This window comes from Pangasianodon hypophthalmus, chromosome 4 (assembly GCF_027358585.1).
Source record: "Pangasianodon hypophthalmus isolate fPanHyp1 chromosome 4, fPanHyp1.pri, whole genome shotgun sequence".
Taxonomy (NCBI): Eukaryota; Metazoa; Chordata; class Actinopteri; order Siluriformes; family Pangasiidae; genus Pangasianodon; species Pangasianodon hypophthalmus.
The window spans coordinates 24,716,327-24,731,670 of NC_069713.1; the positions used below are offsets into that span (position 1 = coordinate 24,716,327).

The 15,344-nt window shown below is 39.4% G+C and overlaps 1 protein-coding gene across 2 annotated transcripts in view; it reads right to left on the bottom strand.

Annotated features, from left to right (window-relative positions):
- nrbp2a (nuclear receptor binding protein 2a) overlaps positions 1 to 15,344 on the bottom strand; it is a 41,056-nt gene that overhangs the window by 17,779 nt on the left and 7,933 nt on the right. The window lies entirely within an intron of this gene.

Sequence of the window (15,344 nt, forward strand, 5' to 3'; positions counted from 1 at the left end):
GTATTAGTTTTCTGCTACTAAAAAGGCTTAGCTACTATTCAAAATACATTATTTAAAAAAAAAAAAGAAGTGAGATTTGTTTTGCTGGTTCATTTGGCAGATTCCATAATTCTTTTCCAAACAGCATGGATGCGTATGTGTCACCTCTCTAAACTCCCAGAACCCATCCAGATTTTCTCACGTTTATAACTATGTACTTTTCCTGTTCGTTTTATTGTAGTTATTTAATAATTTGTAGTAGTTACTAATTTATGATCATTACTGAGTAGCTGTGATTTTAAGGGGTTAAGGGAGTGTCAGTTAGTCTGCCTTTAAGATCACATGAATCAGAGCTGTGTCAAATTTCTCCAGAATTTCTCTCTCTTTTGAAGACCCAACAGACTCGGACTGTCTGATGTCACCTGATGTGACAATGAATTTCTCCAGAATTTCTCTCTCTTTTGAAGACCCAACAGACTCGGACTGTCTGATGTCACCTGATGTGACAATGAATTTCTCCAGAATTTCTCGCTGTATTGAAGACCCAACAGACTCGGACTGTCTGATGTCACACTCTGTGCACAATTCTTAATGTTGCTCTAGATCTGGGTGATATAGCAATATATATAGTGAGTGAGAAATTATAGAACAATATACTTTTCTGAGATACACTATATAGCCAAAAGTATGTGGACACCTCACCATCACACCCATATGTGCACCCACATCACATTCCAGATTTAGTCCCCCTTTGCTGTTATAATAACCTCCACTCTTCTGTGAAGGCTTTCCTCTAGATTTTGGAGCATGGCTGTGAGGATTTGCTCATTCAGCCACAAGAGTATTAAGTACTGATGTTGGGCGAGGAGGCCTGGTGTGCAGTCGGCGTTCCAGTTCATCCCAAAGGTGTTCATTGAGGTTGAGGTCAAGTCTCAATGCAGGCCACTCCATTGAGTTCTTCCACTCCAACCTTTGCAAACCATGTCTTTATGGAGCTCGCTTTGTGCACGGGGCATTTTCATGTTGGAACAGGTTTGGGCCCCTTAGTTCCAGTGAAGGGAATTTTAATGCTACAGCATACAAAGACATTCTAGACAAGTGTTTTCTTCCAACTATGTGGCAACAGTTTGGGGAAGAACCACATATAGGGTGATGATCAATTGTCCACATACTTTTGGCCATATAGTGTATAAACTGATATAGAAGATACGTTATCACACAGTGATGACTCTGTTATAGAATTTGGCCAAGATATTACTGGAATCATAACTCATAAGTTGTGACAGTTAATAATCTTAAAAGACTGCTGAAATCGCAGTCTAAAACCAGCTTAACACCTCATTCAAATAATTCTGTCCTTTAGGCTGTGTCACTACTCCTTTATCTTTTTCGGCTTATATTAGAGAATAATGATATTATTTGAGAAACTGGTCAAGCTTTTGCATGTTTTGTTAAAAGATGACTTCAGGCTATTCCCTGGTGTACTGTATGTTCACAGAAAAAAAGATCATCAGAGGTTGATTGAAACTACTTTGAGCTTCCTAAAATAATTGAAAAGTAGTGTCTGTCTTCAGGTGTCGCCCGAAACACAAAGCCGTGGTTCTAGTTGACAGACATAACACGCTCTCTTCATACACACAATGACACAAGCTTTTCCACCGCAGCTCGGTCTAACGTCGGAACAATGCAGGTTGTGTAAGCTCTCAAGCAAGCCAGAGGGTTCGGGAGGCCGGCTCCACGATCTGAAAACAAATAAGCCTTGTTAGCAAGCGTGGCAGCGTCATTTAAGCCTGGCAGAGTGGTATGGTTTTAGTCCGGATGAGGTGCCCGGGTGCTTGGGGTGCTTGGGGCAGGCACAATAAGCCTGAAAGCAGTGCCAGCAGCCACCTCGCACTTCCTGAAAATGTGCAGGTTTGCAAAAGCAAAGTTGGCAGAAGTGTGGAAAGCAATCTGCACTTCACATTGCTCCTTCTTGACGGCTTTAAACAGGAAACAAGGCACCGATGATGCACAGTAGTCGTGACCGTGTTAAGCTGTCTATTTCTGGGCTGAGGGTTTGTTCTTATTCAGGGCATTCAGCATTGTTGCTGTACAAGCACAGGGTTTAGAAACAAGACTGCACCCTAGGCCCATGTGAAATCTCTCACTCTTACAGGGATTCACACACTTGGCAGTAAGCACTCTTCATCCTGAGGCCCATCAAGCTTACAGTGTCATTTCACAGTGCACAACTAATCAGCATTCAGAGCACTGTGTTATCCTTGCAGCTGACTGACAGCATCAGATGAGGATGGGAATAGGTTCAGGGTTGCATGAATCTAAATATTCTGGTGACTGTGCATGAACCTGGGTGTGTGCTTTACGCATGCTAATGGACTTTCAAGGCCAAATCCTTATTTTGATTATGTCACCCCAATTGCCACTTCAATTCTGACCTCAGATCAGATCCCTGAGAGCTTTAATACATTTGTGTGATTTATAAAGAATTGGGTCTTTTTAACACTTGCTGTTTTTTTGGGACTCCCTGCTATTTCATCCCTGAGTTCAGTACGATTGGTGATGTGTGAATACAGTTTTTGAGCCCTGGCTGCATGGCTAAAAAATCTTGTCACACGACAAAGCTATGACCTATGATCTTCTTAATCAGAATACCTAGAACTTCACAGGTATTCCTGCCCAGGGACATGCCACGCAGCCTAAACATGCTGTTCTTCACCGCATGAGTGTTAGTATCAAAGGAAAGTAACAAAAAAAAACAGCATCAATGGATGAAACTAGTGCCTATGGGCACAAACCTGCAAGCACAAAAGTAACATAATCTCATAATCTCTATTTGTGAAATCGATCCATGGTTTGGAAGGAATTCCTCCGTGTGAAAGAAAACCTGCAATTATAAGCCCCACCCGCAAACAAGCCCAGAATTGGTCCTGAGTGCAGACTCGAATATTCAGACCAAGTGTGAAAAATGCGCTTAATGAATTATATCTAGCTTGTGTTGCTTTAAATCATTGTACAGTTGTAAATATTAGTATTACGAACTGTTGAGCATCTATGAAGCCATCTATGAAATAGCCAATTGATGTAATTATGTTCATTCAAATTAAACATAAATACATCCTTGCCCTGTGAATAATGATGTGGTCTCACTCTTTAGTGTGCTCTTGCTCCTCTTTTTCACCCCTTATCTAAAAACCTGGACATGCCCGAGCCCAATTGTGTAAAATGGAGGCGAATATGCAGCAAATGATTTGTGCAGGACATACGGGGAAAAAATCCCCAATGCTTCTTATGCTCGATGTTCATATTCTGTTATGGTTGTTGTGCATTACCCTGCGTTCAGACCTGCAGCAATACGACAAAATGGCCAAGTCATTCTGAGAGCTGGTGATTTACAGGTGTTAGAATGAGAAGTGACCACTGGCAAAGCAAAGTTGCGTTTACTTTTACCCAAATAAGAAGTGAAGCAATATGTCGGCTACCAATAAGAGAGAGAGAGAGGGACACTGGCCTGCTTGTTCTTTCCTCAGAAATTTTTCTCTAGGTTTTTTTGGTTTTGTTTTTATACAAATAATTTATGGTCAAATGGGTAGCCAGGCACCACCAGGAAAACCATGGCAACTAGCAGCAACTAACAGCAAAAGTAATGTGAACTTAAAAAATGTGCTGCCACTGTGAACACACAGAGTTAATGTAATAACTCTCATGAATAGATACATGTATGTATGGGACGTGCATTACATTAGTTTGTAGTAGTTAACTCTATAATGCGGTGTTATACCAGTGCGGTGGTGCAGAATAATATGGAACAATTCCACCACACCACTACAGATGTTCTTAAGCATGAGGAGCATCTCAAATCTCATACAACTTCCACTAATTTATTTTGCAACTGATTGACGGCATTCAGCAAAACAAGGTTTGCCACATTCAGAGGAAAGATATGTATATGTTTCTGAGGTTACGGTAAAAAAATACACTATGCCACAAGCACTCACAGCCCTCAGATCCCTCAAGCAAAGGTGTGTTTGTGTGTGTGTGTGTGTGTGTGTGTGTGTGTGTGTGTGTGAGAGAGAGAGAGAGAGAGAGAGAACAGAGTAAACACGATATTCAATACAGAGTCTAAACGCTACAGCTAAACCTATAACAGCACAGTCCAAAAGTGTTTTATTCCTCTTATACCACAGCAGTTTGCCAACGATTACAATTTCTTTATTTATTGAACAATGACACGTCATACTTTTCATTCATTATGTTAGTTCCTGTAATCACTTACAATATAACAGCTAAAAAAATGGCTGTTCCGTCACCAGCCTCTTTCTAATTTCCGCCTCTTTATAAGTTAATAAGATAAAAGTATGCTCTGTCATGTTTAACTGCAAAGTAAGAAGTTCTCTGTCCTGAAAACTTTCCCTGCAGTGTATGACTTCAAGGAACAGCTTTATCTCTGATACCGCTGATGCAGTGAATCCTTCCATAAATGCTTCACAGAAAGCTAGCCATAACAGTGACACGCTTTCCTTTGCAAAAATAACACTATAAAAATCATTTCTTGTTCGAATTACATTTTGTAAACATCCACCATACAAGTCCTTTTGAATGGGTTGTTACTATAGAAACAATAACGTATTAGTGTTGTCCTGCAGCTGACACTACTGCTGTTATAAAAAATGAATCAATGCCTTCTGACCAATCATAATCAAGCATTCAACAGAGCTGGTTATACAATATAATTTTGTTATATTGTTATAGTGGACACATAAATTTTGCCACTTTTTTTCTACATTCCATCTAGGAAGAGCTTCTTCTTGGATTTCTTATTTCGGTGAAATTAGAATGCAGTGTCACCGTCTCAGTGAAGGCAATCCCACAACTGTGGCCATGAGACATGCCTGAACACAGATAAAATGCAGTAAAACGCTGTCCAATGGGAACTTGTGCAGGTACATGTGCATCACAATGCAATATGATAATGATAAGGTAAAAGTATGATGCAATTACTGTGATATGAACATTTTATAGCTGCACATGAAGTGCATAACTGCAACTGTGCACTTGGCAGTCATCTGAAAGCTTTGTGTGTGTGTGTGTGTGTGTGTATGACAGCTCAAGAAGGACTGTCTGCAACTCATGTGACTCGCAATCCCACTGACATTCAGCCAGCAGGCAGAGAGAGAGAGAGAGAGAGAGAGAGAGAGAGAGAGAGAGAAAGAGAGAGACTGGTCCTATCTAATGTGTCTTTTACATAATGCCGTGATCTTCACAGCAAACAGGCAGATCCCACTGCAGTCTGGCTCAGCAGGTCTAACACAGCAATACAAAAATTTCTGGCCTGTAGAACAAAAACGTGTTAAAAACTACAGATGGATACCGACAGGTTGGTGGTTCTGATTCAGTAATTACTGGAAACACTTACATAAGATTACACCAAACGCATACATGTCATTTTATATCCCTCCTACTGACAATGTATTTCTGAAATATAAGACTATGCATTGTCTTTGGCAGGCAAATGAATAACGTTTCGATTTAAAAGATAGAGATAATAATCACCCTACTGTAAGTGATTTCCCATAATATTCAGAATAACAACTCTCAATTTCAAACAAAGCCAAAAGAGAAAGACATAGAATAACTTTCTAAAGTGAAGATTTAAATATTTAAACTGTAGCTAAACGTACAGCTCTCTAACTTGACCATTTGGCTAAAATTTGCATTTATATTTATTCATTAAGCGAAACGTAGTCCAAACACGGAGCTGAGCAGTTCAGCAGCTAACACTGTCCCTTAAAACACCATTCTATTCCATTCAACGATAATGTTAAATACAGCTAAATCCATGCTGCTCTGACAAAAGCTGAAAACGACAGCTTGTGCTGGATTGAAAACCCACTGACAGACACTATGACAGAGATCAATTTAACAAGCAGTAAAGAAGAAGCTGAAAGCACAATGAAAATGTGACATTATGTAATTTCATGTCCATGCTGTAGAGTGATAGTTGGCACTCTTGCAGCTAGTGAATGGCTGGCTTTGTGGTAGTGTGGCAGTGGGAGGCCACTATCGCTTCCCTCCTCCACCAATAACACCACTCTGCTCTACGTTCCAAGAGTTGCTTAAACCTAGACTTCCCTTCAACCTTTTTCTTTTGAGTCACCATTTTAAGGATCATTCCAATACTTTCTTATTAGGTGAAGCGAAATGGGTTAAACGTCCCCCAATAGACACAGACTTCAGAACTTCAGACTTCTGAACTTTTTTTAGAAGATATTGTGATCTGATGCATTCCTTTTCAAAACAGCAAACAACAGTAAAATCACCAGAGCTGAATTTCCAGAGTTGGCTACTCTAAAGTTGATTAAATGCAGATGTTGTTAAAATCTGCAAAAGATGTGGTGTTGATTACACATGCTTCAATCATTGAATGCTTGTTGAGAGTTGAAATTGTTTTTTCAGCCAACAATGAGAAACCAGTTGAGGTAAGCATGTTGCCAACATTGAGCTTTATTTAGTTGAGTTACGTGCTCTCGTTGAGGATTTAATACGGAAATTGTGCACATTGGCATTGTGATGTCTGCTAACATCTCTTTGGGAAAGGTGTAGTCCCAATAATGCATGACCTCCTTTATATATATAACGAAAGATAACTTATATCTGACATTACTTTATTATACACACTAGCTAAATAGCAAATTTAAACTCCTGTACATAGTGCAAAGAAAATAGATCACCACAAATCACCACAGGAATCAAGTCTGCCTTATTGTGCTTGATTCCAAGGGCAAGTGTCTTCAGATTGAGCCGCTTCCTGCTGTATCCTCCTCATCTACTTCCAAGTCATGAAGGAAAGTTGACAAGGATGTTAAATACTGTATTAGAATACAAAAATTGCACAGACTATCCAAGTTTTAAGATTGGCTAGAGGTCCAAAAGGTCAATATAACAGCTTTCAAACTGCAATTCATATGTAAAAGATGATCTTTTAAGAAAACCAAATGCATCACTCTGAGTGAGGGGAAGGACGTTATGGATTTTTTTTGGTGCGAGTCTTCACGCTGTGGGTTTCTCAGACTGTTGCATAAGACAGCAAATGTTTCCCATAACAGAAACAGCCAGGAAGGAACACGGATTAGGGCTTAGGTCTAAAATAAGTCTTTGCACAATAAACATTTATTCAAGGCTTTAATGACTTTGCTTATCATTTCCCTAAATCAAATACACACAAAGGTCTGAAACACTAAAAATGGCCCAAGGTCCCTAAAGATGACTGCAGCACTAGTCCCTAAAGCAGCTGTACTTTTTCTAGTGATTTATTGTTGTTTAAAAGCTTTTGGGTTCTGAATATAATCATAATAATTTTAAGAACTTTAGATATACATGAGATACAGAAAGCCCAGATTATATGGAGATTAGAGATGTGGTGGAAAAAGAATGGGGTTTTATATAATCTGTCTCTGTGTGTGCACACGTGTGTGTGTGTGTGTGTGTGTGTGTGTGTGTGTGTTGTTGGAAATTTAGGGCTGGGTGAGCTGAGTGCTCTGTCTGGTTTGAATGGTTATGCAACCAGGGTTGTTTCCTGCCACCTATGCACTTGGGGTAAAAATCAAATGTACAAACCAGCATTTGCGCACACACACACACACACACACACACACACACACACACACACACACACACACTAATCTGTCTGACCTGTGTGAGCCAAATCAACCATGTGATTGGGGGACTTTGCCCAGCTGTAATCAGATCGAGATGCGTTTGAAGGAACTGTATGTGAGTGTTACTACTAAAGTAAACATGTTGATTGTAGTAGATCAGATTAATCTGTGCTACTGTGCTTTGTTGGCTAGATAAAAGTTACCTCAAGTTGTTTGAGGCAGCATTTAATTTGACCAGAATGATTACATTTCGTGAGCTGAGAGACGTGACAATCATGCTGTCATCAAAAGGCAATTCCACATTGTCTACACACAACAGTGATTTCATGCCACCTATGGTGTCATCCAGCTCACTGTTTTTCTGATACTTCTGAATGCAAGAGTTACTCAAGCGAAAAAGCAGATTATCCAGATGCATTAATCCGTTCACCTCAAATGAAAGCTCTCATTTACCACCCTCAGGCTTATTAATGATCTAATCTTCAAGCTGTTTATATGCAGTTTATTTACAGAACATAGAAAAATATGTGACTTGTAACTACGCACATGGAAGCCTGTGAACTTTTGCCAAAAGCTTCACTAAAAAAATAATTAATTAAAAAAAATAATAAATAATAATAATAATAACATTATTATTAATTTCCATGTGACACTATTTATTTTTACTTTTTTAAGTATATAATTTTTTAAGAAGTATTCCCCCATAACAACTTCTAACATACCTTCATTGAAATGTAAATTTCCCTTCCTATTTACTTCTTTTCTTAGAGCCTGGAACGGCAGTCTGCTAAGTGTTCATTTACTGGCTCACAACCACAACATCTGCATATCTTCTTGCAAATTTCCAGGACTCTATCATAAAACAGATATTGCTCATCTCAAAAGAGTTCCTGATTAAATAAAGGTCAAATACATTTCTTTTTTAAATGTATAAGAGGTAAATTGAGGTGTGGCGTATGCATATGACAAACAGATGTGGGCAGGAACTTGCATGCATGCAGCTGAAGCTGATTCATTCATCACCACTGTATGTTTAATTCAGAAGCTGGAAAAGGACAAGGGCAAGGTCATTACAGAGGGCTTGAGTAGTAAATGAGAACAGGAACACCATAAAGAGGAAGCCTAGAGGTTTAAAAATGGGCATGCAGAATGTGGGAAGCCAACGGACCCATAACCAGGTTCGACATTCATCCATTATATTACTCATACATCAGTAGCTTGACAGGTTTTCCACCTGCAGCTCATGAAATGAAATGTCACCCCACCAATTATACACTTTAATCCTTTTCCCTCTGGGACATTTCATAATCAGGTAAAAATTAAAACCATAATGTCAATAAATTAAAAATATATACACAGGTTACACCTCCCCTCAAACAAGAGAAACCTCGAAGACATCAAATGGTCAGCCACCAAATATATTTAGCCAAAAATGACAAAAAAAAGGAGATGATAAGCAGCATGAGTAAAAATGCTGAATATTTTGACTAAATATGTCTCACTATTTTCATTCTCCTGTTTCCATTATCGATGACTTGTTCAAACAGCAATGGCACAGTGCCAGAGAAAATCTCCACCATATGAGAGAAGGACACCCAAATCAATAAGCCATGCAGGGTTTAACAGAACACTGAGACACCTTTAGTCTCTGAAGGCTGTTCATTTTACAGAAAGTATGAATGAAAATTCTATAATTAGACACTTATTTTAAAAGTATTTACAGGAAAAAGGATTGGAGAACAGGTCTAAAGTCAAAAATTCTTTAAACATCTACTACTTTTTCAACATTAAACTTACTAAAAAAAGAACTAATTAAACTCTGTGACATCTTTTCCCCCCTGGAATTTTCCCTGATTTGCTCATTTGCTTTTTAAATCAGAAAATTCATTTGCCAATTCCCACCTATTAGCCACCTCTGCGCTATCACACAACAGCTACCAATCACAAGCTTCCTCCGAGACACACAAAGCCAACCGCATCTTTTCAAACTACTGCTCATGATCTGTCAGGGGCAGCGTAACACACCCAGAGGAAAGGGCTGTCTGCCCTCTTCCGCATGCACGAGCTCACAGATGCCCTTGATTGACTAGTATCATTGTGATTGATGGGGCGAAAGCATGGCTAATTGATCTCTGGATGACAGGGAACGCTTCTCTGTTGTGCCGTGAAATAACGTACTTGATCAAGTACAAAAAAAGTCAACAGTGCTCTAACTGCGAACTAACTGCGAAACCATGACGCAGTAACACCCCCTACTGCATATTTAAACTGTATCTTTAAGATATGCTTTGGTGACTTTTGATCTAGGGAGCATGTTGTGTATTCATAACAACCCCTCTTTCCTAGAAACTGGGTAAGGGAATATGCAGCAGGAGGGTGAGGAATACCAGATGGATGGCTTCATGCAGTAAGGCGAATGGCTCTCGCTGGCTTTTCTTTAGCCTGGCTGTGAGACAAAGTGCACTCTCCTTCACATCTGACCAAACAGAACTTGCTGACCAGAGATAAAACATGTTTAAGATAAGCAATGGTTCTTTCATAGTCAAACTGTAACTACCACAATACCACAATTCGTCCAACCACAACAAGGGTGATATCTGTAATCCGGCTATCTTGCATTAGTCAGTGCAATACAAAATGCTCATTCCAGGATGAAAAAGTTACAGATCATATGCAGAAAGAACACTATATTATACAGTAGTTACATTTTTAAATGCTGCAATCAAACCATTTCAAGGAACAATTTATTCAAAGGTTGTTTGTATTTGCACACATATTTTTCATGCTATAAATTGTTCAGCTTCTCCAGTGTATCTATTTGATCTACTTCATGCTGACACATGTTCAAACATTGACTTGCTTGATAGTAGACAACTGACATTTACAGGTCCTGATTTATGACAATCTTAAAATATGTGCAAGCTGCTTTACTAACAGGGTTTACACAGGATTGTGTCTTTCACGTAACAGCAAAATAACACGTGGTGTACAGTTTTGCTCGTTTGCCTTAATGAATATGCAATTCAGGGCGTTTCTACCTAAAGGTGCAAAGTACAGGGCAGAGACAATGCATAATACATTCCGCACCCACGGAGTGATTTATGAAGCCTGAAAGGAGAATGTGTGTACAAATTAATAGGGCCAAAGGGCAAGCATTAAGTCAATGTCTAGTAAATCCATCAAAAATGACACCTTAGTCAAAATAAAGAACGTTTCTCAAAATGATTCCTTAATATTACTGTGGCAAAGTTGAATTGATATTACATATTCACTCTGCACATTCACATCTCCGGTGCATAAACAGAGCCAGTGAAAAGGGTCTCATTCACATATACCTTATTAACCTCAACCACACTCATGTCTACGCTCTTTTACTTTTGAACTGTATTTTAAACAGCTTTATTTTCTCTCAAATCTGTCTTATACATAAGTTTAAATGGACTCTTCTGGGAGACTTTTAGAGAACCAAACTTACCACTGTTATCAAGAATAATTAGCACACGCAAAAACGTTATTAACATATTATGTGAAATCATCCATGCGATTCTTCTTGGTAAATTACCTGAAACACACCAAACTAACTATGCATGCAGTTTATCTGATTGCTGATTGCACAAGAACTTGCTCTATTAAACAAGGGGCATAATTTAGCAGGGAAACCATTTCTGTGCTCATAGACAGTAAAGTCTTCTGTTCCATTCGACACAATCATAATATCATAATCAACATGATATTCTGGAAAGGCACTGTCAAAAAAAGAAAAAACTTCAAGTTTGTTCGGAGAACTACACAGCTGCTGGATGAAATCCTGTTTTCCATTCTCACCAAACTGTACAAGTAATGAGCATTACGTTAAACAACACAAGTGACACAAACAGCGCGACAGTTATTTCAGTATGCGGCGGAACAATGGCAACTCCAAATGAAAAGTTTCAAAATTTCTTGGGTTTCTAAAAAAAAAAAAAAATTTCCTGTTCCTGTGTTGGAACCACTCCCACCATAGACAAAATGTGAAATACAGTGACATCATGTTGTCGAGTTATCGGCTCAGTATTATGTCTAATTCGTAATCCAGTTTAAGTTTTGAGATTGCAGGCTTGGTTCAGGTGGAGAATAGTGCAGCTGGAGGACCTGCAACAAAAACGGAATCAACCATCAGCCCAACCGCCATAAGCTGAAGACACCTCCCTGCCACTTTCCCACCAGCCTTCTCTGGCTTTGCCTCACTTTAAGCCATACACACCCATGATTCTTGGCAACCCACACACACACACACAGTTCTGTTTTTTAGCTTGTCCGCCTCCAGTCAACGCATACAGTAAAGCTTTCAGATTGAAGCTACCTTTGGCAGAGATCTTCTGATCTGCCAGATCTCCTATTTCAGGTATGCAAAGCTGCATGGAAGAACAATAAAAGAACTGCAGCCACTTGCAAAAAAGTAAGTCATGCACTCAAGGATAAAAGCAATGTGCGTGTCATTACAGAGACAAGTTAATACAAGACTTCTCTTGGCATTGTGCGGATTTCCTGGAAGTGTTGAGTAATCCACACTCAACTTGTCACATTCACGTTATATTCAACAGCTCACCTATCACCTGAGAAAACTCCTGACAGACAATTTCAATTATATTTCTTCAATTATATTTCTTCAATTGCCCATGATAGCATTAGTCTTCAAAGACACCTGATATGTTTGACTAGAGGCAGTAACTTATAATTCCCAACCTCCAACCAGGAAAAGCCAAAGAAAATGCCCCTTAACTTGAAATTCCTACTTGTCAACTCAGGGTAGTCTTCTTAACTATGAGTTCCATCAAATCAACATGGCTGCACACAGCATCAGAGGTAAATATAGTAAGACCTCTTACCTTTAAATGGGTTACGCTGTATATACAAGTATTTGCTTTAGATTTATCAACATACAGACATATTCGCTTGTTAAATCTATAACAATGACTATACAGATCGCTGTTTGAAGAAAAAATATACATCACTAATCACAGTTAACTGCCTAGCTTTTTGCTAACAAAAAACAAACATTGAAGCGTTCACGGTTTTTTTCCCCCCAAATGATATGTCGAATGTGCAGAGGTCAAAAATGACGTCATTCCGACCTGCAAACGACCTCTTCTGAGGCAACTCAAATGCAGAATAATCTTTCTTTACATTATGTGCTAATTAAAAGAGACTGAAATTCAGAGTGAATTATTGAACGATTTGAGTTTAAATCCAGGAGTTTAGATACATCTTCAGTCACTGCTTTGTCTTGGCCAGGGTCACAGTTGATCCGGAGCCTAGCCCGAGAACACCGGGAGTGAAGCAGGAACACACAATAGAAGGGACGCCAATCCATTGTAGGGTACCAAACATGCACACATTTGTACTCATTGTACACATGGGCGGTTTAACTACCCAGGAACCCCTCGAGCTATAAGGTAGTAACACTACCCACTGAGCCTTCGCCTCCTTTAGCTTAAAAGTACAACTTTATATGGTAATACTAAACGCTACAATATCAGTAAAGGCAACAGCCAGTCATAAAGGGCATGGCAATTGCTAAAATGTAATATTTCACTGGCTAATGGAGTATGGTAGATTTATGATCTAAGTGACCGGTCAAACAGTGCCAAGGCCACTCAGTTGGCAGCCTGCTGGCAATTCACAAAGATAGCACAAATGGTTTAACGTGCACTACTGTGTGTATGTGTTTGTGTGTAAAAGAGAGAGTGTGAAGAGAAAGAAAGAGATTTAGTGGGCAGAGACCAAGACAGACAATAGAGACAAAGGTGAAAGGATAAGAGAGAAAGAGAGAGAGGAGAGAGAGAGAGATTTTGTGGGTTTTGATAGTAGAGAGCACGAGACATACACGTAGAGAGAGAAAGAGAGATGAAAGCAAGAGACACAGAGTTTAACAAGATACAGAGTGGAGAGAGGTAGAGATTTAGTGGGCTGAGAGCAAGAGAATTAGAGACAAACAGAGATCAAAGAGAAAAATACAGAGTGAAAGAGACAGACACAGCAAAGAGCCTGAGACAAAGACAGATGTGCCTGCTATGCACAATCACCAAGCTTATGCTTTCCCACCGGCCTGTGTGGGTGCCTGCATGGCCATAAACTCTACAAAGGAAGATCCAATTATGAACAAAGTAAGGTAATGTGACTGCTTCAGGTTAAATCTAACCACATCCAAACGCAGGATTGAATAACCTTGGGCTCTAAATCACCACTTCCTTCAGTCCGGAGACTCTCTGTACACACGTACTGCACGATCTCATTGTTTTCCCTGTGATGCTGCTGTCCTTGCTGACCTTTGCTTGCACTGACAATCATCTCTTTCTCATTGGTCAAGCCGCAAAAGGTGACACCGATGCTCCATTATGGCTATAACTACTGCATTATCATGTCTGACCTTCTACATAATCATCATTCACCATTCAGTTTCTTCAGAATCATCTGCTGAAAGATACGGTAGATGTGGCTAATCAGATAAGTGGTAACTCAGGAGTTAAGATGTTGGACTACTGATCAGAATGTCTTGAGTTCCAAGCTGTCACTGTTCGGCCCTTGAGCAAGACCCTTAACCTTCAACTGCTCAGATGTATAAATGAGATAAATGTAAGTCGCTCTGGATAAGAGGCTGTAAACGTAGATAAGATGAAAGAGATAAATGTCATAGTCACATGTGAATTTCAGTGTCATGTTCAAATATACCTGGAGACCACTGCAAGAAACCATCAAATCTACAGGTAAGCGTTAGCTGTGGCATGACGAAAGGATCAGTTTTAAAGAGTAGTTCTGCTAGCTTGCTGAAACAAGGTAACTACATACTAACATTTTATCCAATCATTAAAAAACCTACAGTATTTATGCTCAAAAGCCAATCCACTGGACTTTTTTATTCATCTGCATGAGGGCCATTGAGGTTGCTTGGGCACCGGGCCACATCTCGGGCGACAATGATATTTTAGCGCCACTCCCCCTGACAACAATGCCATTTCAGAACCTTCAATGCTAAGTTACGCAACCTGTTTTTACTAATATATAACTTTTTATGCCCTGTGGGGTATTTCATAAAGGAAGCTAACCTTAAACCCTGCTCAGTTACTATGCCAAAATATGCTAGCTCAGTGTCAAGCTTGAAGGTTGAAGCTTAGCTTAGCTTCAGTCACATATAGCCATGTTCTACCATGGTACTGTCAAACAATTTGCTGCCAGCCTAGTGTATCTTATTACATTATGCATTGTGTAGCCTAACAAGCTTTTTTGGGATATAATTATTTTGAAAAATAAAAGTAGCCTAAAGTATCCAGTTTTAATTTGGAATATCTATATATTAATAAGACCCACTAGGCCAGGAACTGAATTGCAAACAGGTGATCTAAACTGGCTAGAATTCAGGCTTTACAAAGTATCCTACTCTAAAGGTCACTGCATGAGCAACAACCTCTGTTTGTTGAAAATCTAGTGGATGAGGGAGTGTGTAGCCTACAGTGCGCAGCCTACAGTGCGCATTGCATTCAGGCTACCAGCTGCAAGATCAAGACAGGACCATTTACAGATTGTCATCAAAGTGACTCAAAGTGAAAATTGCCTTAGTCATTCATCCACATGGGGAAGATTAGGGAATACACAAATTAAATGAGAAAAATTGTATTGACCTTCATAAAACAGACACTTACTACAAAAATAGCTACATGCCTGAAAATGCTT